We start from the raw sequence: 25,532 nt of genomic DNA, 5'->3' as shown, positions 1-25,532 counted from the left end.
TTAGGATAAGCACAGACTGTCTCTGTCCCCCTTCTGAATGGTTATATTCGAGACGAACCTAATTTCATATCATTCGGCTTGAGGTAATCAGTTCGTACATATCCCTCCCCTCATGTGTGATTTAAATAGATACATGACTCAAGGGTATTGATATAACTCTTTTTGTATAAATATGCTATGCTAAGTATACAGTCGCTATAAATGACCACGAGAAAGTTATCAATGATTTGTAGGTTGAACAACGTAATATGTAATAAATACGATATACTAGCTGATGTGGACTCTTTAACATGTGGCCGACATTATAATAAGTCCTTTCTATGGAGATGTTCCCTTAATGACAAGTAGATTATTCTAAAATAAACCAGTAAATGAGTCACAACCTTTTTCTAATGAACTGTGCATTTTGTACTTTAGTTTATGAATGCTAAAAAAGTCGTGATCTCAATGAAAGCATAGGTCCATTTATGTCATTATTCATGTTGTATTTAATTGTTTTATGTTTATTGTTTGTTTACCAAGGTGTTATGTATTGTTATACATAGTAATGTTGGATATGTAACTGTAAATATTTTTGTTTCAGATTACTTTGGTCTTTTTACACAGCTCACAATTGACAATTGTCCTGAAGATGGTCTCGCAAAGTCATATGTAGGAGACCGAAACGTCGACCTCCACCTCATCCATCCTTTGTCTCATTTAGACTAATATTGATTTTGGATAGGTGTTTTTAGGTTCTGTTGTGTCAACTGTTAATGTACTTTGTGTTTGACCTGCAGTCCTAAAGTGTTTTGGAATTAATTTTATCTGTATACATTTTCTGACCCTTCAATTTCTTGATAAATTTCTCTTTTTTGATACACCTTGGTGTTTGTAATTTATGTTTTGTGTTTTTTGTATTTCATTCATGATTATATATTAGTGATCTGACTGGTAATGAATTAAATTCACAAAAGGATTATTTATTTATCCTACTAAGTTAGTTCATATTTCTAATTGTCATTTAAACAAATTCCCTTGACGGCACTTTTCCTTGTTACATTTAATCACCCAAGCCCTCAAGGGTATATTTTGGGTCGCTCACTGTTGTTTGAACATTATATCTGCGTCAGGTATAATGTATGCAGGGAGGTCGTTTCCCCACAAAAAACTTTGTAGAAGTGACGCAGTGAAATCTATGAGATTTCACTGCGTCACTTCTAGGACACTGTTGCGTCAAAATCTTGCGCCTGCCTCACAGCAGGCATAAGAATGAAGCAAGCCCTTTCACATGGGGCTTGCCCCATGTGAAAGGGAGCATTGCTGGAGTTGCGTCACTTTTGTGACACACTCCAGCAATGCGTCACTTTTGCGCTTACAGATACGTCAGAAATACTGACGTATCTGTAACTCCTTGCGACATGATGCGTCATACATTAAATATGACGCATTAGGTATGTCGCAAGGAGTGCGCACTGAGAAGTGACGCATCGCTGCTTTCATGCAGCGATGCGTCATTTCTCATAAATGAGGCCCCCTGTTTCTAACAAAAAAATGAACGTAGCAAAAAAATGAATGTTTCTTTGTATAATGTAACTGGTGCTCACGTAAAGCGCTCCAAAACCTTTGCGTCGAGTTCAGTTTGCGCTACATAAAACAGACAGCTTGTTCCCTGTCACTCATAAATGTGTGATACATTTTATGTACATATGGAATAATCATATATTTATGCATGGTACTGGCATGTACTGTAAACATAAAGTTACAGTTTGAAAGGTCTAATTATAGTTCTAATCCAGTTGTAAACAACAACTGTCATTTATGATAGGCTGTGAGGTGTGATGACCTCATGCGTAGGAGGAAAGGGGAATTTCCTCCTAAGGTAGACTGACAAACCAGTTGGCCTCATGGGCGTTTGACTTCATGGGCCACAGAAGTGCTGTGGGGCCAGTTTCAGAATTTGTTTTGCACACCATGCCAGGCCCAGTACTAGTTCCAGGCATGCATCATGATGATCCCCTAGAGCCATCTCGGGTGGTGAGAATGTGCAGGGTACTCCTGTGCTAACTGTTGGATAGAAGCCTCTTGTGAAAACCTGCCAGGTCCTAATTTTCAATCCACTATCATGATTGGGAATTTGTTTCAATTAGTTCAGAGCCTTCAGAGACTTCATCAGGCCCAGGTCCTCAAGAGTCTGGTACTTCAGTGGTTGCTACTGGTTCGAGCTTCATCCCATGCTCTCCTTGGTCGGGAATCTGTCAAATTAAAGACATATCTTGACAGCTCTTTGTTGAAACCTCAAGAGAGGTCAACACATACTTCAGGAGCCCCCGTTGAACTTTCATAGTTTGAAGCTGATGTATGGATTGAGAAGATATTTCCTTCTCCTGTCCGTGGTTTTGGGTCTACCATATACCTTTTTTTTGCTGTGATATATAGCATGAATTTGGCCCAAGGTCATTAGAACCCTTTATCTGGGCACCAGATTACACTACACAAGGTCAGATTCCTTTTTCGTGTTTTTTAAAGTCATAGGAAGATTAAGTGATTTGCCCAATCAAAGGCTGTGTTGAGCCAGCACTGGGACTCGAATGCAGTTCCCCATATGCAAAGTCGGCAGCTCAGGACGTTAGGCCATATCTCCTTCCTCAAAAATGACATGCTACTTTATTGCTAGTTATTGGGCTATTTGGGAATATATTTTCCTATAGATCCAATACTCTCCATGTTCAGGCTCCTTTAGGCTTAGGTGGTCCTTTAGACCTTGGCACCGGCGGAGTATAAATGACCTCCTTAGCCACAAAGGGCCAGTGTGGGGTAGGCACTGTAATTAATATTGAATGCCAAGAAGGCCGCCATGTTGAAATAGCACATTGGTGTGAACTAAAATACCCAGGCATACATACTAATTGCTGGCATAATTTAGTGAGCAAAACACAACATGATCAATAATAGTGTCCAACTGCTTTAGAGTATAAAGTGCATTTTAATATCTTATGGTTTTAGAAAATCATTTGATAAAATCATTTGTTCAATATTAAGAATTGATAAAACATCATTGTAACGTTGCATATGCATACATGATTAAAACTGAGAAATTAATCAAAAACAATGTAAAAGAATATGTAGATGGTTTCCTGTCAACGCGTTTCGACACGTGGACTGTGTCTTCATCAGGACTGTACCATCATGATGCACCTGTCTGTGTAAATTCAGATGTTCCAGTATTATTGCCCTGCAGGTAGGTGACCGTCTTTAGAGCCTTATAAGATTTATCAGTACATTTTCGTGGGTAGTGATGTATACACGTTGGATAAGATGGACCAGTTCCCTTTTAGGATACGGAGGGAGTTTTATGTCCAGTGGCGGTTTTCTTTTTGTCTTGGACAGCACGGTTCGTATTTTGTGGAAAATTTGTTTGCCTTAGGTGTATAATATCGGGTCCTAATGGTTTTATGTTCTATTTCCAACGACAACAGGTAGATACCCGAGACTAATACTTCATCGATACTGGGTGGACTTCTCGAGGTGGGCAGTTTATTTTACCATCCGGTTACAAAGTTATATTGCTATTCCTTGTATCAGTAGAAAATAGTAAAGCTGTCTCCCGTACAAGGTACATACAGCATGTAGGTCTTCTAAGATGGAAAACTCACGATGCAACCGGATCGGTTTCCCGTCTATCGATGATTCAGCTGCCTCTCGTGTAGACTGCATACTGCGTCTTGGTCTGTTTAGTAGTTTTCTAGCCAAGTGTGGCAGGGTATGCTCTGACGTGAGTCCCTTGTTCACTTGGCCACTGGATTCAAGATAGCCTGGCTGATGAGGATTATGAATCCTAAACCGTTCCCAGGATGCTTGTTTCCGGTCCAGGGAAGACATGGCTTGGCAGTTCAGGCTGGACTGTTCCCAGGAAGCACAGGGTCAGACTGATTTGCATATAGCCATGTCTGAACTGGGGTGGCTGAGTGAACTAAAGAATGGTGATGGATTAAACCCAGATCAGTTGACTGGGGGTGAGTGTTTGATTTGTACAAACGCTCCGTCCATCATCCCCTTTTGTATCGCTTTGTTCATCCTAAGTGTGGCAGGGTATGCTCAGACGTGAGTCCCTTGTTCACTTGGCCACTGGATTCAAGATAGCCTGGCTGATGAGGATTATGAATCCGAAACTGGTCCCAGGATGCTTGTTTCCGGTCCAGGGAAGACATGGCTTGGCAGTTCGGGCTGGACTGTTCCCAGGAGGCACAGGGTCAGACTGATTTGCATATAGCCATGTCTGAACTGGGGTGGCTGAGTGAACTAAAGAATGGTGATGGATTAAACCCAGGTGAGTTGACTGGGGGTGAGTGTTTGATTTGTACAAACGCTCTGTCCATCATCCCCTTTTGTATCGCTTTGTTCGCCCTAAGTGTGGCAGGGTATGCTCAGACGTGAGTCCCTTGTTCACTTGGCCACTGGATTCAAGATAGCCTGGCTGATGAGGATTATGAATCTGAAACCGGTCCCAGGATGCTTGTTTCTGGTCCAGTGAAGACATGGCTTGGCAGTTCGGGCTGGACTGTTCCCAGGAGGCACAGGGTCAGACTGATTTGCATATAGCCATGTCTGAACTGGGGTGGCTGAGTGAACTAAAGAATGGTGATGGATTAAACCCAGATCAGTTGACTGGGGGTGAGTGTTTGATTTGTACAAACGCTCCGTCCATCATCCCCTTTTGTATCGCTTTGTCCCCCCTCAGTGTGCAGGATATGCTCAGACGTGAGTCCCTTGTTCACTTGGCCACTGGATTAAAGATAGCCTGGCTGATGAGGATTATGAATCCGAAACCGGTCCCAGGATGCTTGATTCCGGTCCAGGGAAGACATGGCTTGGCAGTTTGGGCTGGACTGTTCCCAGGAGGCACAGGGTCAGACTGATTTGCACATAGCCATGTCCGAACTGGGGTGGCTGAGTGAACTAAAGAATGGTGATGGATTAAACCCAGATCAGTTGACTGGGGGTGAGTGTTTGATTTGTACAAACGCTCCGTCCATCATCCCCTTTTGTATCTAGATCTTGGCACGCTCATCACAGACAATTGAACACTTGCCCTGGGCGTCAAAATGCTGTCATGCTGTATTAAAATCTTACTCAAGGCATATGTTTGTATAGAATTGTGTTATTGTTTAGGGGGGTGAGTAAAACGCTACTCCGGCAGCAGCCACAATCTCTTACAGGGTGAAACACAAGCTAACCCCAAATTAGCCTGTGCTTAACCCTCTGGTAGCTTGGCACAAAAGCAGTCAGGCTTAATTTAGAGACAATGTATAAAGTAGTTATGCAGCACTTCAAACACTGATAAAGTGAAAACGCTGACACAAGAAAAATCCTACACCAGTTTAGAAAAATATATAGTAACATGTATTTAATTATTTGAGAACAAAACAACAAAAACCCTATCTGTAGAACTGGAGACAGGCAATTTTCATTTTTTTAAGTAAAAATAATGTCTAGATGCACAAAGCTCTAACTGTGGTTATCTGGCTGTGCTGGTACGGGGTAAAGTCACAAGTTCAGGCTAAGCGTGATGGAGCGTGGACTGGCTATGGGGCAAAGTTAGGCCCGATAAATAAAAGTACCTTAAATCCTGGTTGTGAAGTCGAGCGCCAAGGATGTATTGCGCAGCAGAGGCGATGCGAGGTCCCTTCATGAAGATGCGTTGCACAGTGGCAGTTCCGAGGGTGCTGCAGTGGTGATACGTGGCCTGTGAGTGGAGATCGGTCACTCAATGGTAGTTCAAAGAAGCTATGGCGGCGATGAAATGTCAGTACATGTGGATTTGTCATGCAGTGGAAGTTCCAAGGAGCTTCTGTGGTGATGTGAAGTTCTGCATTGGGGATGCGTCGCACAGCAGTACTAACGAAGAGTCTTGTTTGGCAATGCATCAAGCTGTATTAGATCTGCAAAGACAACTGATGTGCTAGCAGAGCACCTTCAGGCCCCCTTCCAAAGGTCTAGGACTATGGTGGCACCACTTAGGGGACAGGATTCACAGGTGGCAGAGTCCATGGGCTGGGTTCAAGGTTGTTGGAGCCTGCTCTGCCCCTTAGGCTCTGATCAGGAGGCCAGACAACAGGCCCCTGAAGTCACTCTGGTCCTCCTGGGTTCAAGATGCAGGTCCAATCATTCACTCAGCAGGGCAACAGGGCAACCAAGTAGCAGCAGCACAGAACTCCTTCTGAGTCTTCCACAAATCCAGATGTGTACTAAAGAGTCTGGTCTAAGGGTCTAATATTTATACCTGGTGCCCACTTTGATGTAGAAGAAGGTTCTGGAGGATTCCACTCCCAGAGGAGCTTGGAATGTCCTGCCTCCCTACCCTAGCCTCAGTGTGATTGATCCAAAACAGACAAGTGTCAAACCCTTTGTGAGTATGCTCAGTTAGAGCCTTTGTGATGTACAAATGTGGTAGGCAACAGCTCGATCCACCCATAAAGATGAAGATGGCTCGTTGTGCAAACATCTATGGCCCTTTGTTTCACTGTCATGGGAGCAGTACGCTAAGACCAACTGCCAGCTGCATCTAGTCATGTGACCCAGTAAACAGGCTGAAGGCTCGCAATATTGTACTGATATTGATGGCTGATGCAGATACAAAAATATGCTATCTCCTCACATAATCACTCTCTTTCCATCCACCATTCTGTTTCTTCTTCTCTCCTCTCTATTCTCCCTCTCTGATCACTTTCTCTGTACCTTCTCTATCACTCCCTCCCTTGTCCTCACTCTTGAAGCCTCCCCATTTCTTCTGTACATAATCTCAGGGTGCTGGGGAAAGTGACAGGTGCACCAGGAGTGGCCTTGGGCTTCTAAACCCTGCCTCCAAGGGCTACAGTCCACCAGTGAAATGCCTGCAGGAATAAAAGGCCTGTCAGGCCTGGATGGTAGGTCTATAAACCTGACACCCAATGGTTTAGGACTTCCCTGAATTTCATTCTATAGATTGTTGCAGTCTTGTCATGAACAGTAGAGGAGTGAATATAGGGTCATAGACTCTCAATCATCCAGGAACTGCAGGGTCAGCAAGGGAAATCCTGATGCAACACTGCAGAAACCACTAAGCCCTTCATGTGCGCGGCATGGTTCGTCTACGAACGAGTCGGACTGACAGGATCGGGTTCGGAAGTGATTGATCAACGCGGACGAGATCTTTGCATCATACTTGGTGTATAGGAATGGGAACGAAAAATATAGGCTGCGAATAGGATTTTTTCGTTACTGGAACCCCTCTGAAGGCCTTCCTAGTGAGATTGAGTCCTTAGATGGTAAGCAGAGTAGTGAACTAGGTTTTTGGTCCTAATAGCAGCATTTCTGGGTGTTAGAAATGGGATTTCTGGTTGGCTAGGCAGAAACCATCTCAAGTCAAAAGTCAAAGTCAAAAAGATTTTATTTGTGTTGGTACTCAACAGAGGACCACAAATATAACATTAAACAATTAATAAGTACAAAAAGAAATTAACTTCATAGATCAGTATAAAATTGACAAAGATTTTAAAAATGTATAAAAATTGTAACATACTAGTTCATTCGGAGGCTGTTTACACACTGTTAATAGATCTTTTACCCTTTTGATCCTGCAGATGCGATATATTGGATCAAGGTGCATAGCACGTGCTACTGATACGTTAGAACTGGGGCATATAAATAATAAATGCTCTATGGTCTGATTACCCCCATGACAGAGGGAACACACTGGGGTTTCACCAGGTGACCATCTCGATTTAAAAGATTGCACAGGCAGTATGCCCAATCGTAACATTGAGATTGCCCTCCTCGCGCTATGCGTAAGGGAGAATCCAATGTACGGCTGGATACGTTTGTACTCCAGTTGTTCTGTGAAAGATTTGTAAGTAGATAGTTTTTCGCTATGCGCAAGATCGAGATCATAGCTCAATTTTGAGGTAAAACATTTAAGAAAAAGTTTCAACTGTGATACAGACCAAGTGAGTAGAATATCAGGACAGATTTTAGCCATTCGAAATGCAACAGTCATGTTCCCTAGAAAAGTTTGCTGAGCTGCTCCTGAGTCAAAAGTTTCGTTTTTCAACAAGAATCTAAGTGTTCCCTCCTTAGCATGGAGGAGGTTATATGCCCACCTTATAACGTTAGCCACAGCCGTAGCATAAGAACTTGTTATGGAAAATTCTAGTCTTAAAATTTGAACTGGTTTAGAATCGGATACCTTCATAATTCTTTTCAGGATTTTTCCTTCTTTACGATCCATGTAACCCCACTGCTTTATAGGGATATATTCCGTCGCGTAGGATAGGACAGCAGGAATCTTTACTTTATATACTTTTAACAGTGAGGAGAAATGCTTGCTACCAGTCGCACAATAAAGTCTAGAAAGTGCTCCAGCATGTAGATCAGTTTTCTTTATTAAGTTATCTATGTGTTTTGTATTTGTTAAGTTCTTTGAGAGAGTCCTGCCCAAATATATATATTCATCTACTTCGTCTATCTTTTCTCCACCGAGCCTCCAGGTGTATTTAACACTTGATTTCCTCCCAGAAAAAGCTACAACTTTTGTTTTCTTTATATTTGGGATTAAGAAATTATCTTTTGAGTATTTGTACAGGATGTCTAATAATTTTTGTAATCCAAAGGGAGTCAGATCAAACATCACTATATCATCCGCGTAAAGCAGCGCGTGAATGCTTTGTTTATTAATTTTTGGAGGCAAGCTCGAGCCCTGTTGTAGCTGATGTGGTAAGTCACTGAGATATAAGGAAAATAACATTGGGGCTAAAAGGCACCCTTGCTTAAGACCATTAGCTGTTTTTATTATTTCAGTTAGACCTTTTTCGCCCCCCATTTGTACTTGACTCCAGGTATTGGTGTGGAGGCTTACTATGACCTGTAGCAGTTGTTCAGAAATGCCTAGACTCCGTAATTTGTTCCAAAGTGTTGGTCGATCAACGCGGTCAAACGCGGTAGAGTAGTCAATGAATGCTGAATAAACAGTCTGATTTTTCCGAGTTACGTATTTATCAAAGATGACTTGAATGATTGCAATATTATCCGTAACAGAGTGCTTAGGTCTAAAGCCAGCTTGAAACATAGGTATTAGACCCTGCGAAAATGCCCAATTTTTCAGGTGTTGTAGTACCTCCGCGGCGAAACTTTTTCCGGTGGCATCCATCAGTGCTATTTGACGATAGTTTCCAGCTACTATTTTGCTCCCTTTTTTATGTATGGGGATGATGGTACTCCCCTGCCATGATTTTGGTACTAGTCCAGTATGAAAAATATGGTTGAAAAGTGGTGTTAACAAATGTCTCCATTCCTTGGGGTCTACTTGCAGGACTTTGATGGATATTTGATCTGGGCCGAAGGCACCAGTGTTTCTAGCTTTTCGAATATGTGCCTCTACCATTATTGCGGTGGTTTTGGGAATTGGTGATTTATACTTTTCCTTGATGTTTTCTGCACTGTTTTCATTTAATGTAGCCAAATTTTCTTTATAAAGATCGGTCAAATAGGTTTCCCATTCTTTAGGCGGAACCGGTATGGCTTGTAGTTTCTTTTTTGTTCCGGTTAATTTGGCTATTAGGGACCAATATTTAAGCTGATTATATTCTTTTGCAGCTATTTGGATGTCGACCCAATTTCGATCTTGAAGAGTTTTTTTCTGACTATATTTCTCTCTTCTCAGCTGATTTTTTAATTTGTTTATTTCTTTCTCTCTTGAAGGAGAAGAGTTGATATATTGAGCACGTAATAATTTATTACGTTTTTTCCTAGTTAATGAGTTCCGAATTTTATTTTTGTTTATATTTTTCTTCGTTATGTTTCCTGTTGTATCCTGTTGAAACTTCTTTAAGGTCCTTGATTATATGCTCAAAATTTGCTATAGGGTCATCTGAGTAAATTTTCCTTAAAAATTGTGTGCATTTAATCAGAACTGATGTTTTATCCATAAGTGATGAGTTCCAGAAGATTCGTGTATGGTCGCTGTTTACCGAGGTTGTATTTCTATGAAGAATAATCTGTCCTACAGCTGTAGGGTGAGCTGACCAACAAGTGGTTAGTTGCATCAGTGCATGATCGCTTTCTGCTGTAAAATCAGAGTGCAGATACATAACAGATTCAAATAAATCCATACCGCAAATGAAATAGTCCCTTTTCCCCGTCTAGTGTATGATGCCGGAATATCTCCTTCGACATTACCATTCAGGATTACCCCATTTATATTAGGCAATGCTGATAGCAACATTTTGCCTCTTTTGTCTGAGTGGATAGTTTTGGGGAATTGTGGAGTTGAAATATCCAGTATTTCCTCATCATATATACTTTCCCACTTTCTTATTTCAGAGTTTGAAATTTTTCCATTAAAGTCACCCATAATTATATAGGACAGAAAAAATTGGTCCTCTATTATCTGCGTGATGGTTTTCATAATATCTACAAATAAAGTGTCTTGCTTTTTCCCAGGGGGGGCGTATATATTGAAAAGCAGAATTGCGTTTTTTGGGGAAGTATTTTGAGGGCTTAAAAAGAACTTTATGCATTGTAAGTTATCAAGGTTAGTCTCGACTATTTCCTGAGCCCACAGGTATTCTTCCTTCATTAAGATAGCCAGACCTCCTTTGGCATGACCCCGGTTAGTTGCTTTAGCCGGTATATCAAAGACATAATAACCCTTCTGAGAGAACGATTCAGTTGCCCAAGTTTCTTGCAATGTCAGGATATCAGGCTGGTTATTTAGAGCTTCAATCATTTTACTTTTGGTTCTACCAGCCATGTTCCACGATGTAATTTGTAATCCGTTGTTAAACAGGATGTTTCGGGCAAGTGGAGATTTTATTGCTATTTAGTGTCTCCGATATCCAAGACCAGGACTTTACAGTGTCAGTGGCTCTATCCACGCTGGAATCCAGATACCAGACTGCCCTTTCCCCCTTTGTTACTTGAATTTTCAAGATATCCTCCCCTGGATGCATACCTCCTGAATAACTTGATCCTGAATCTTCTTGCATAGTGGGAATTCTAAAAGTATTTTTAAATTGCGCATTAGAAATTGGTCGTGAATGATCCTTGAACATTTTGAAGGTTTTGTTTTCTTTAGGTTCAGATTTTCCAATTATATCATAACCTAATTTATGTAGTGTCTCTTTTTCATTAAGAATAATCCGAGGTAAAACTGGTGACCAGAAGGAAACCAGAACAATTTTATTGTAATCTTTTTTTGGGAAAGTTACTAATTCTATTTCGTTACTAGTCAATGATTGTAGAGGCCTTATGTGTTGCAGAAGATTGAGTATCCTTCCTCTATTGAGAGGAACACTATCAGTTGGGAAGAGTTCTTCAAATTGGAGTAGTTTAGTCTGTGTCTTTTCACCGCATTGGAAATACCTCTCGTCACTTCCTTCGACCCCTATATTACTGTATCCTGACTTTATAAGTGTCCTTTCTGGAAAGTATTCATCGGCTCTTGGGTTCAATGTTTGTATTTTTTCTACGATATTTCTAGTAGAGGATTCCACTTTTTTTGTGCTATGAGGCTTTATATTTTCGTCTGCTTCTTCTTGTTCCTCACGATTTTTTTGAGGTGTAATAGATTTTCGGAATTTTAGCTTGCGGGTTTTCTTTTTGTGAATCCTTCTTAGAGTTTTTTTTCTCCTCTTTTTTCTTCCTTCTTGCTCAGTTTGCATATTCTTGTTTATTATTTCTCCTTTTACAATTTAGATATATCTTTTGTGCTGATGTTATGATCGTCCTTGACAGAGTCGTTTTCATGCAAATCCGTTTTTTTAGATTTTAAGAAAATTGGAAATTGTTTTGGAATTTTTTGAGGTTTTTCTCTAAATAATTTTTTTAAGGAATAAAGTGTAGATTCATTTTGGCTTTCCATCTTTTCCCTTTTTTTACTTCTGTTAGTGCAATTTCTGATGTCTGAGTGCTAGAGTCACATTTTATAGGTTTCTGGACGTTTTCCATTTGTTTAGTATTATTGCTTAATTGATTTTCCATTGATTTGGAGGACTCTTTTTTTCTTTTCTCTTCTACTAGGAACTTTAGTATGCCTATTTGGACATCCAAAGTTTGGTCTGAATTTTCTAAAATATTTCCTAGGAAGGAGAGAACCGATTCTAGTATTTCTTGTAGTGAAAATAGAGCCTTTGATATTGGTGTTGCAGAATTAGCCAGATTATTGTTCTCCAATAATAAAGGATCCAGAAAAGAATCGATTTCTAAAGTGTGGTCTAATGTTTTTTTCGAAAAGCTATTAAATAACTTTTGTTCAGAGTTGTATTCTTCTGATTTCGAGTTATTTGCACTTTGTTCCTCTGGCTTGAATGGACTCCCAGTACCTCTTATAGGAGTTGAGGATTTTAAGAGAATTGCCTCATGATCCATAGAGTCTCGTTCATGTTGGGACTGGTTGGACTTATTTTTATGAATCGAATCACTTAGATTTAGAGTCAAATGAGGAGTAGCTGATAAGCTCGTTTGTTTCCCTATACTTAAATGTTTATTACTTTTGATTTCTGTTTCCGGCAAATTCGTATCGGATTCCCTTTGAGATGGTAGAGCTGAAAAATAATTACTAATTGCCGGAGTTGAGGTAATTTGGCCATGTTTTATTGCCTTATTTGTAGATTTCCTAACAGCTTCCTCGGTACCCATTCGCTTCATGAATATTGTACGTGAGCGTAGTTTTTTAAAACCCATTTCACTTTCTTATCGAAAAAGGTATTGATGTTAATGGTACTGGTTTGCCAATGGATCACGTTCTTATTACATTTAACGAGTCAGTGCGAATCTTTGTCAACCCCGCCTTACCGGTCGGGCTTAGCCCCGGGCGCTCCCGCGCGCTCCCACGCAGCGGAGCTTCGACGTATTGATAATGAGGGTGGAGTGGGGTGGGCGGGGCGGTCAGGGAGAGCAGGCCAGGTCACACGGCCAGTGAAAGAAGAACCGGGACTCCTGGGAGAGCGAGTCCCGGTTTACTCGCTCGCAGCCCTGCCCTGTCGCACACCCCTCTGGCACCACGGTGAAGAAGCACTCTGTCCTCAGAGCGAAGCGGGACCCGCGCAGCGGGTTCCGGAGGTGTAGGAGTGAACAAGAGAGAGATTCTGCAGATTCTTGGCTGTGGCAGCTGGAAGCAGATTCAAAGGTATCTCACAGAGCTTAGGCGTCCTCGCCTTTTCTGCAAGATAGAGGTGAAACCATCTGTCTAGTCAGGGCAAGAGAGTTACACATCAAAGGGAACCCCTGCTCACCTCCTTGGTAGCTTGGCACGAGCAGTCAGGCTTATCCCGGAGGCCATGTGTAAAGCTTTTGCGCAACCCACGCAGCAACAACATACTAGGCACACCACAAAAGGAACTCCACACAAGGTTATATCAAAAATAGCCTTTGTATTATCATAAAACAGATTAGAATAGTAATCACACAATATATACTATGCCAACTGGCACTGGGCAATACTTACAGGGAATTACATGCACATGACAGCACCACTTGGATCACTGTCAGAACCATCACTTAGTAAAGATAGTAAATGGAGAATATATAATGAGCATAGAACACAACCAGTAGTTACTAAGATACACTGGACTCAGCATCATCCTCTAACATAAATCATATTATGCACAGTATCACATTAGGCGTGAAATATATCCTGCGCCAACCTCATAAGCCTAAACATATTAGACCATAACCTCCTAAGCATAACTCACCTTAGGAAATTATCTCACTAGCTTAAACCACAGTAGAGGAGAACTTAAACATAAATACAGTATGCAAAACCTCATAATCATAAACCACATTTAGAGGGATAAAACAGGGTGCGTAAATCATACTACATAAAGCACATTTCCTAGCACCACATCCATCACATTAGGGCCTGGTGCCCTACAGACTGACAGTCCCCCTGGCCAACTGGATTTCTCAAAGGGGCTCAAAATGCCCTATGCCCAAAGTGTCAGGGTGGCTGCCATTGCAGCAGAATCCATCTGTGCAATTGTGCAGACCTAAACGTTGCAGCTGGCACTAAGTGCTGCACAGCTGTGAAAGTACGGGTCTTAAAGGCGGGCACTCAGCGGCACAGCTGCTCAGCTGCAGCGGCACACAACAGCGATAGCGATGATTTTCATAGTACGGCAAATGCGGGCACTCATCGGCACAGCTCCTCAGCTGCAGCAGCCCATAATAGCGGTAGCGATGATTCTCGTAGGATGGCAAATGCGGGCACTCAGCGGCACAGCTCCTCAGCTGCAGCGGCCCATGATAGCGATAGCGTTGATTCTCGTAGGAGGGCAAATGCGGGCACTCAGCGGCTACAGCTCCCCAGCTGCAGCAGCCCACAATAGCGATAACAATCACTTTGGTAACACAGGCGATTGCGGGCTCTCAGCGGCAATAGCTCCTCATCTGCGGCAGCCACAATAACGATAATGATGACTTTGGTAACACAAGCAAATGCGGGCTCTCAACAGCATCAGCTCCTCAGCTGCTGTGGCCCACAATAGCCATAACGATGACTTTCAGCCCGCGTTCCCTGCAGTAGAACCAGAGGCTCTGGAATTCTCAAAAGAGGCCTCACCCCCTCAAATAGGAATCCGGACGGCTGCTGTGTGAAGTCTAATGTCCCTGAGACTTCAGCAGGAGGCAAGCTCGAATCAGGCCCTTGGGTAGTTGCTTCAGCAAGATGGATGAAAGTTTCAAAGTCCTTTCATACTAGTTACATGGACAGAAGTTCGTCTTGGCATCTAGAAGTAACACGTTCTTCCTCCAGGAAAGAATTAAAATATAGCGCTCGCAGGGCGCAGGGAGCCATAGCTCCAAAAGCAAAAGTCCTCAGCAGTCAAGGGGCAATGCAGGGCCAAGGGAGGCAGGCCCCAGCAGCAGCATGCCCCAACAGGATAAGGAACAGCACATCATCCTAGAAGAGCACCATGGAACTGAACAGTTGCATGGGGTCACAGCTGCTTTACTTATACCACCAAAACAATTTGTTCTCAAATGTCACAAGTCACTGAACCCAGCCAGAACCTGTTCGGTGTGGTCCTGGAGCACTTTGCTTACAAAGCGGCATCCTGCCTTTGAGAAAGAGGGGGTCTGCCATCAGCCGCACAGTGGGAGGTGGAACCATAATTCACCTTGCCAGGCACAGCCCTGCTCAGATCAAAGGGTCACCCCTCCCCATACTCCAACTGCAGATCTCTGTATTCAACCCACATCTGGCTCATCCTGCCCTGTCCCTTCAAAACCAGACATGCAATTCACATCAGGCAGGTGCACACATAGCACACAGAAATGACAACTTCTAAAAGTCGCATTTCTCACATAGTCATAATAAATCTGCGCACACCATTGCGCAGCATTTATTCTCACAATTTCATAAATACCAGACTTGACCATACTGCTACTGTCATAACAGGAATTACCACTGACACACACTGAGCAGGGAATCCCCCATGCATTTCTATCGGAGGGCAGTCCACTCTCACTCCCACTAAATGTAACAGAGAGCGCACGCACTTTACACTGGACCACAGAGCGAAAGTGCCCAGCAGCATAAAACCACTAACACTACACAGAGAAAAAGGCTGGGAGAAATGCAAAATGTTTAGGGGTGAACCTGCAAAAAGGGCCAAGTCCAACACTGGGTAATTCAAAAAATGTAAAATAAACCTTCAGAAAAGACAATGCAAATTTCATGAGTGAAGACAACCAACAGAAATCGCTAATTAATTACATTCAGTATTTCCAACATTAACCGGATGAAGGCAGCTACATTACAAGCTGTATTGTAGCACAGCGGGTGGATGTTACCATGACTTCTCCAAAGGTGGAGCTGTTGCTACCCTAATTTCACCTCTTATGAATCTGCACTTTAATTACTTTTTTACTGGAGAAGACCTCCTGAGGAGTGGCTCATTGTATTACACTAAGGTTGCTATTGTAGACCACAAGTAGCCACATACTTGCTACTTAGAAACACATTACTTGGTATGAGTGGTGCTATCCTATTGTATTAGATACTCTAGGATCGGCTTATGTGTCACTAAGGGGTGGTTCCACCATGCAACTTAAAATTGCTGCACATGCATTCGCGTTTGTCTGAACTAGATGGTTTTAGCTCCTCGAACAACTTTGGCTGTCAGAGGCAGTATATGATAACAAAAGGGTGCCAGGTAACTAAAAATGAACATTTAATTTTCTGCCATTGAGCCTCCTTGTCCAATGAGATCTTTCTAGAAGTCTTGCAATTGCAAAGAATTCACAAAGACTTGCAATTAAGTTACCTTTATTAGGGACTAGCAGCCCGTACCGACGTTGTCCGGGTATGAAATAGAATGTGTGTAATAGGCAAGGGAAATGTATTTTAAAATCTCGCGGTAGAGAACATTTTTAGCATGAAGTGACACAATAGTTAGGCATGTGTGTTCAGATACTGTGTGTACCTCGGAGTAAGAAGTATTAGCAGATGTCTCTAGTGTGTATGTACTCCACTTCCGTAGGTAAGCGTGTGTAAAAGTGCATTCAGTTGTAAATTTTGTGTCCCCACAGGCACGCTGAATAGCATCATCCCATGCTTGAGGCCCGGCTCCAGTTTTGTTTGATGTTGTGCTTGTGGTGTAAAGTCGTTGATGCAGAGACTTGAGTGGGTGACAGCACGCGCTGGAGACGCTGCGCGTTTGGAAAAGTGCAGTCAGTTCAAAGATTAGTGTCCCAGCAGGCGCGCTTAGTCGCGTCATCCGCCGCCTGAGCCCGGCTCCGGCCCTGGTTGATGTTGTGCGCCTGGTGTCAATTCGTTAATGCAGAGAGTTGAGTGTGTGTCAGTGCGCAGGAGACGCTGCAGTTAGTGTCCCCGCAGGCACGGTCCTTTATGCAGAAAGTTGACTGTCTGACAGCGCGTAGGATACTGTGCAGTTATTGTCCCCGCAGGCACGATCTGCCCCCGCCTAAGCCCCGGCAATTGCCGTGCCCATTGGCCACGCCCCTTGTCCCCGCGCAATTGCCGCACCCATTGGCCTTGGCCACGCCCCCGGCACAACGCACACGTTTGTTTTCCACACGCCCTCAAGGCACGCTTTTTTTGGGAGGGGTTGTGCCGTGCGATTGTTGCCGGTTGCGGCGCCCATTGGCCACACCCCTTGCTGCCGCGCAATTGCAATTGCCGCACCCATTGGCCTTGTTCACGCCCCCAGCACACGCCCGCAGCACAATGCACACGTTTAAGGAACGCTTTTTTTGTCGTCATGCCGCGCCACGCCCACGCCCACAAGAGACTACTTTGCTGGTAAGGTTCTTTTACCTTTCAAATGTATATGGTGGGCATCTGTATAGCCTATGTCCTTCTGCTGCAACGACCCTTTCCAATGTTGTATTGGGTGTTGTGATTGGTGCTGTGGTTCCTGAGATTACCCGCCTCAAATGTTTGGGCTCTCTCTTTATAATATTAGTATATACTGCTGCAGGAGCTAAAAAAGTGTTGTACTCAGTAATCTAGATCCAATCAAGCATTAATGTCCATTGCAATCCCTGAAAGGAACTTAATTTTTTTAATCAAATCAATATCTTGTTTTTTTCAAATTTCACAAGTGAGTCTAATTAAATATTTTACCATTTGTCTTTTAGGGATTAAATTAGTGAGGATCTTACCACTAACAACAATTGTGAGGAATTGTGAGACGTTGGACTATATGATGTACCTATGGGGAAGTATCATGGATACCAACCTGGGTCCAGTCAGTATCCTTTACTTAACTTTATTTAACTTTAACTCAACCCTGGGTAGCTGCGCCTGCAAGCAGGAAGGCTTAGCATAAGGAACTAGGGGACATATTATCAAGACCGCCGTTAAAATTATCGCCGCTTTAGCGGCAGGAAACTGCCGCTAAAGCGGCGATAATGGGCTTGATAATATGCCCTTGTGAATTCCCATAGAAGCCCATGTTCACACCAGAACATGGGCTTCTATGGGAATTCACAAGGGCATATTATCAAGCCGATTATCGCCGCTGTAGCGGCAGTTTCCTGCCGCTAAAGCAGCGATAATTTTAACGCTGGTCTTGATAATATGCCCCTTAGTGTAAAGCATTTAACAACACCAAACAAAAGAATAACCAGTAAAAAGAAACAAACACAATTTATAAATATAGAGCATATTTCTATGAGTTTTTAGAGACCTGGGGCCAGATGTAGGTAGGAAATATTTACCGATTCTTATTTACCGAATTTTACCGATTCGGTAAATAAGAATCGGTAAATAAGAAGGGGGGAGATGTAGGAACATCCAGATGTTCCTTTTACCGATTCGGTAAAAATCGGTATTTACCGATTCGGTAAATACCGACCGGTAATGCCCATTCATTCCTATGGGCTTTGAATCCCATAGGAATTTTGACAAGGGTGCAGAGGGTGTCAAAGTGACACCCCCTGCACCCGTGTCACTTTGACACCCTCTAGCACCCCCAAAAAAGGTTTGAGTGCCATGTGGCAGGCATACCTGCCCTAAGGGCAGGTCTGCCTGTCATATGGCACAGGTGTGCATGCACACATGTGCATGCACACCCGATTCGGTATTTTACCATCAAATAGAATTTGATGGTAAAATACCGATTCTTTAAGGCTTGTGGGACTCAGAAGAGTCCCACCTACATATCATATTTACCGAATCGGTAAAAATACCGATCGATAAATTTACAGAATCTGTAAATTTACCGAACGGTAAATTTACCGATTCTGTAAATATCTGCCCCTACATGTCAAACTCCATTTACCGGTCGGTAACGGCCGAATTCGGCCGTTACCGACCGGTAAAACCTTACCTACATCTGGCCCCAGGTTCTTAAAGTCCACCAGAGAGTTCCAGAGATACAGATTTTAGAAACTATTATGACTTTTAAATGAAACCATAAAGAAGCAATGGTCAACAAAAAGTATGTAAACATTTCAAAAGTTCGAAAGAGTTATTGCAAATTCTCCAGCCCAAGATGTGCTTCCATATCCAGTAGGGAAAAGGTCCAGGGGGCAGAAAGGATACTTTAGACAGTTACCTGGCCACCAGAGCATTTTTGAAGCAAGTTCCAAACTTTACAGGACGTCTGATGTGGAGTGGTCCTAAAGCTGAGGGATGCAGGCAAAGATGCTCAAAAGGATGCTCTGGTTATGATGCGTTCGACGAGGTTGTCTCTGTGGTGGTTCCTCTGCCCACTGGAGATGTGAGGTGACTTTGGCCACAGATATCGGGGTCCCTCAAAGTCCTCCATGTGGCGGTAGTCGAAAAGCCGATGCTGCAGTACTGATCTTGCTGCACTGCGGTTGGATGCACAAACTTAGGTGGGAGTTGGTGTCCCGTAGATGGTATGAATCTAGACTCTGATAGCACTCCCGAGTCTGGCACACTTGGGTGCAGGTTTTGGCAGTCTTGTAATGGTCATGCCCAGAGGCTGGAAGCAGCAAAACATCTTGCAGTGCCTACCAACTTGTCCGTTTGGGCTCTTTCACCTCTTGTAGCCCTTGAACTGATTCCAGGGGATCAACCAACTCATTTTTGGAGTCACTGCTATGAGTGAAGGCTGTGTAAGGAACTGCAAGCCCAGTCCCAATCTCATTAGCCCAAAATTGCAGCTAGTACAGTTGTCTTGATGGTGCAGCCTTTCTTTGTGCAATTTAAAGGCAGCAGGGCAGTCCTTTGTTGGTCATTTCTTCTTCTTCAGTGTGAACTGAGTGGCATGGTGTCCAGGGTGCCATATTTATCCCAGGAAAGAGCCCCAAGGCGACCATGCTGTCACTAGCCAATGGGTTATTGGGTTCCCTCCTACCTAGTGATGAGTTTCCTGTGATGTGTGGCATCTAGCTATCCCAGAGTGCCTCATTCTTTACCCATCCAAAATGGCACAGCCCTTCCTTTGTCAACAGGAGCAGGGTAGCCCACTCTAGAGGTGCGGTTACCAGTGGGCTGCACGCTCAGGTGAAAACCGGCTTGGGCACAGGTTTCCCCTCCTTGGCTCTGCCTCCTAATTGTCTGCAGGAGGTAAAGGCACCCTGCTCAGGGCCTTCAAAGGTGGCTCTCCTTTGAAGCTCGACTTTTGGGCTAACACCCTGAATAGCCATCCTAAAAGAGGGGGTGACACAGTGCTCTGTAGCAACTGCATTTGCTCCCGGACCTGGTAGTAGTTCTCACATCTCCCTCGGTGGTCACAAATCCATTGATGTGTCAGGGATTTTGTGAGGCTACTTGGCCAGCTGGAGTGCAGAGTGGCAACTTCCTAAAAGTTGCATAACTTTAATAGTGATTTTAAATCTGGCCTGGGCATCTGGTCAGATTTAACCCCTTCACTGTGGCGGCTATTACCCCGCAGTGCTAAGGGGGAGGAGGGGCCCGCGCGGTGCTCCCGTGCTCGTGACGGAACCGCTCCGTCATGAGCCTCGGGCGCGCTGTGCTTGTGACGGAACGGTTCCGTCACGGCCCCGCCCGCCCAATAGAACGCTCAGTGCAGGCGCAGAATTCGCGCCGCACAGGCGTGGCGAGCGGGCCGTGACGGAACCGTTCCATCACCAGCACAGCACACCTGAGGCTTGTGACGGAACGGTTCCGTCACAAGCATGCAAGGGGTTAATGGAAAAACTAATTTTAAACCTTACTCAACCTTGTTAGGTAATGCCCTTCAGAAGTTAGCCAAACTGGGATGCCAGCCGGTAACCCTGTGTTAGCCAGTGGGGCTACTAATCTTTCCACAGCAGAACATCAATTTAGAAGTGTTGCTGCTGAGACATATCGAAAATCATTAGTCCTACTTAATAATATATAGCTCCCTGCCATAGGGCCTCATATAGCCTTACTTCAGGTAGACATGCAGATATCCTTAGGAAAGTGGTCGCTTTGCCATTGGGTAAAATGGCAAAGTCGAATTAGCAGTGTAAATCACGGCCCTGTCAGTCTGCAGTGGCAGGCTGGGGTCCATTTTGTGACTGTCACATACATGGGGGCACAAACAGTGCTGCAGCCCTGCATTCTGCCGTACATGCCTTGGGTACCTGGGTTACCATATACCATATACTAGGGACTTACAAGTAAGTTAGTACTTGGGTGTATCCAATTTAACATAACTTTGTATTGGGTTAGAACACTGGCACTCTGGTCTAGATAGCAGGGCTCAGAGCACTCTCAGAGTTGAAAACCAACAGCCTAAGTTGAGGTGACATGCAAAAGAGGCATTTCCTTACAGGAATCACCTACCAATTGAATCTATTATAGATTATTCTTAATACAGAAGCACTTTCCTGGCTTTCTTACTTGCTGTTACATTCCCCACTTACCTAGACCAGCCCTGTGAACCACTGATAGTGCCTTCCTTTTGCTGGAAGAAGGGTAATACCCATGACCTCTACAATTTGCATATAGGAAGACAACCAAGTGCCACAATGTCTTCTATTGCATCCACATGGTTACCTAATCAGTTATAAAATAGCAGTATTCTATTGTACCTCCAGTTGCAGTGCTTGTTACGGCTTGGTTGCGGCCTTTCGTTCACTACATAGCTCTTTGGGCGGTCCAACTTATCTGCCACTATCAATATAAAAGCAAAATTAATGCCCAGTCTCACTTATGGAAGTGAAGTTCTTTGCGGTATGGATTCTCTACTTTTGAACAATACTATCACAAACACATTTAAAATACTGTTTCAACTCCCGGTTAATGCATCAGCAGCCCAGATCCGACTGGAATTTGGCTTTTGTAATCAACAAGTCGCGAGGATGGGCCAGTATGTAAAGGCGTGGAAACAAATCAAAACTAATATTCTTAATCCAATGAGCTGTCTACTCTGGCAAGATACCTTCAAACAGCACCAAAAGAACTGTCTGCCAACGAGATTTGGGAGATGTCAATAACACCACTATCTTTAAAAAAACTAATTAATAGACTAACAAAACATCTATCAATTTTAAAGGATAAAGAGTTATTAATTAAAAGATTGCATGCCTGGATAATGGTGAATGAATAAACTACCCTCAAACTGCAACCATATCTAGAAATACCGTGGACAACGCAAATACAAAACGTATTTATGACCACAAGATTTGGTAGTCTGCCTGGGACTAATGCATGCTAAGCCTTGGCTGAGACCAACCAAGCCAACCCCCTGTAGACTACGTAACCGATGGGAAGAAAACATTATACATTTGGTTTGCAATAGTACATCATTGAAGGTTGAAAGAAAGAGGTATTTAAAAACCTGTTTTACTGAAAGAGGGACACGATCATGTAGACAAGCTTTGATAGCTTGATTTAACCCAATGGCTTTACTAATGATTGCGAACTTTACTAAATGTATGACGCTTATAAGAAAGTAGTTGGAAGTTAATGATTAAAGCATATTAGGATTGGAAGCTGCTGACAGTTAGAGCAACATTTCCATATGAGATTCTGCACAAAGTAAAGAACTTCTAGCTGTAAATAATTGTTATTTTAATATTATTAACAATGAATTGTAATAATAATGAATTGAATTTGTGTATCTAATGTATTTTATGAACTCTCTTGTGTAAATATGTTTTAGTGATTGAGTATTGGTGATTCTGGAATTGTAAGATTTTAATTAATCATGCAATAAAATTATTATAATTAAAGCAGCAATGCATTCTCTCTTAATGTGTTGCATACCTAGAAGCAATTAAGTTCCGCAGTGTATCCAACATAAGAAAGATAAATATAAACATTACACTATCGGCACATTTCCAGTCCTACAATTCCATCGGCACCCATATCACTGCTTTGGTCGATCCTCACACATCTCCCTTATGCACTTCAAATGATTATGCAGTTTTATTTATCAACAACAAAAGGATAAAGGCTGGGTTGGGGTTCAATAAATTCAAACCTGGGTGATCACAGAGCCCAGGAACCACTCTTTTCTAAGGCACATTTCACAAGTTATTTCACATTCTTCCCACGCGTCTTATTGTTGGTTTTTATGGTATGTATCATGAGAAAGGTAAAATGACTATCTGCATTTAATGTGTTTCATCAGCCTTGGTACTGTCTTCTTGGTTTTCTAGAGCGTCATCCTATTACTTAATAAGGTTTTCCTGTATCATCTATCGAAATTTCCTTAATCGAAGCTACCATTTCCCTTTTCACATTTAATGTTTCCTGGAAAAAAATAAACATGGGCCTGTTTCCCAAAGGTCTTCATCTTTTATTATTATTGGATTTCCAGTCTGCTGAAAGAGCCAGACTTGTAACTAAAAGCAACCCTGGGAAAAAGGTTTAATACCAGGACCGTAGAGCACTGAGGGCCCGATGTAGGTGGCTCATTACCGTTCGGTAAATTTGAAATTCGGTAAATTTCAGGCTTACTGATCGGTATTGAGCCATTTCCAATGTAGGTGATGATACGGTAAATACAGAATCGGTATTTACCGATTCTGTATTTTCCGAATCATTATTTACCGAATTGGTAGATGGTATGTAGGAAGCACATTTCAGAGTACTTATGTGCTTTAAGGATTCATTATTTACCACCAACTACAAGTTGGTGGTAAATATCGAAAACCTTAAAAAAAACTATGTTGTGCTTTTTTAACTGTGCCATGTGGCAGACATACATGGTCTTAGGGCATGTATGTGTGCCACATGTGCACACATGCACGATTCAGGGGTGCAGCAGGGTGTCAATGTGACGCCCTGCCCCCTTGAATGTGTTCCCCCTATTACCGAATTGGTATTTACCGATTTGGTAATTCCCATTCATTCCTATGGTCCTCCATGCCCATAGTAACGGATGGGAATTACCGAATTGGTAAATACCGATTCTAAAATACCGAATATTACTGATACGGTAATAATTACAGAATTTTTTGCTACATACCATTTAATGATTCTGAAATACTGAATCGGTAAAATTCGGTATTTTAGAATCGGTAAATGGCAATTACCTACATATGGCCCTGAATGAGCAGGCACAGCGAGCAGCCTTGTTTCCTCCTGTCATCTTTGGTGGTGGGTAGAGGCAGCCAAAGTCTTCTCCCCCCCAAAAGAGGAATCAAACATAACTTTTTTCAGCAAATTTTCCCAACAGATCAGCGTGTTTGTACAAGTAGTTCATAGGGGGCATAATACTCGGTGCCGATAATTCAGGAATGAGAAAGTATATCAAGGATTGATATTGTTCTGTGATTAAAATTATGCATTAGATACAAGATAAAAGCTCAACACAAAACTATGGATGCACAGTAGGCACAATTTGGTGACACAGGAAAATACATGCCTATTTCAGATAGCGTGCTCTTCTGTAAAAACAACAAAATGCCTATTGGGAGCTATATAATAGGTCCAATTACACCACTTTTGGATACTGTGCCAGAAACAGAAACAGTGTTTATGTTTGAGTTAATAGTGCATCGCATTGAGGGTACCAGAAAATTAAAATACCTCGAGGAGTAATTCTGTTATATGTCAAGCTACAGGATGCTGCCATGATATAGATCTACTTTACGTTTATGTAGGAGTGTTCAGCCAATTCGGAGTTCATTACGTAAGATCCATCTGCCGAGAGTCTATTCACCCTGTGAAATTAGTGAAACAATGTATTACAAAAATCATCTTTTCAGAGCTTAACTAGTTTTGCCAAATTCTGTCCCCAAAAGATTTTTATATTGTGAAACTGCAACCATGACTTCACAATTAACTTACTGTGAAAAGAAATAAGTGAATATTTTTCCATAATTCATTGAGGAAGAAAATTGAGAACATAGGATTCTCATCTGAGATAAACCGACGAGCAAACACTCAACCCTCCTATGCTGCAGACAGTTCAGTCTGGACAAATGTCAGACTTTTTTAAAAACTGATCTCATTAATATTGTTAAAGAGACTAGACCTCATTCAGCCTTCACTGATCCACTCTTCACTGATCCAATACCCACCATCTTATTAAAATATAGCCTCCCTTCTGTTGCTCTTTACTGCAAGGGATGTATCAATATACCACTTACAAAGGACAAGGTCCCATGTTCTCTCAGAATAGCACAGGTTACCCAGGTTTTGAAATAGATAAGAGCTGATCATAAAGATATAAATAATTTTCATCTTGAAACTAGACTTATATAGTGTCGGTGTTTTAAATGTTATTTGTATGTTGTCACAAATGGAACAGTTTAAAAAAAAAAATCAAACCTATTTGACAAACTTCAATGAGGATTCACAAGTGGGTGCAGCGCAGAAAGTTATGCTTCAAACCTGGGACATTTGCGGCTCATGTCTACTCATCCTCCGAGACCAACTAGTGGGAGTGATGTGATTTGAGATGTCATGAGTGATGTCATCAATGATGTCACTGACCATGTCATGAGTGATGTAATATGTGATGTCATCAGCAGGGGGGGGCAAGTTATAGTTAGCTGAACTAACTATAATGGGGAATTTCTCTGGTTTTGTACGAGTGAAATGTCCAACTAGCTATAACGCCGCTGAAACCTATGTTTTTTTCAGTGAATATATTTATATATATATGTATATATATATGCTTCACCGAACACGGCAAGAAAAA

Source organism: Lissotriton helveticus, chromosome 4_1 (genome assembly GCF_964261635.1).
Source record: "Lissotriton helveticus chromosome 4_1, aLisHel1.1, whole genome shotgun sequence".
NCBI classification, from domain to species: domain Eukaryota; kingdom Metazoa; phylum Chordata; class Amphibia; order Caudata; family Salamandridae; genus Lissotriton; species Lissotriton helveticus.
This window is presented reverse-complemented; position numbering follows the sequence as displayed.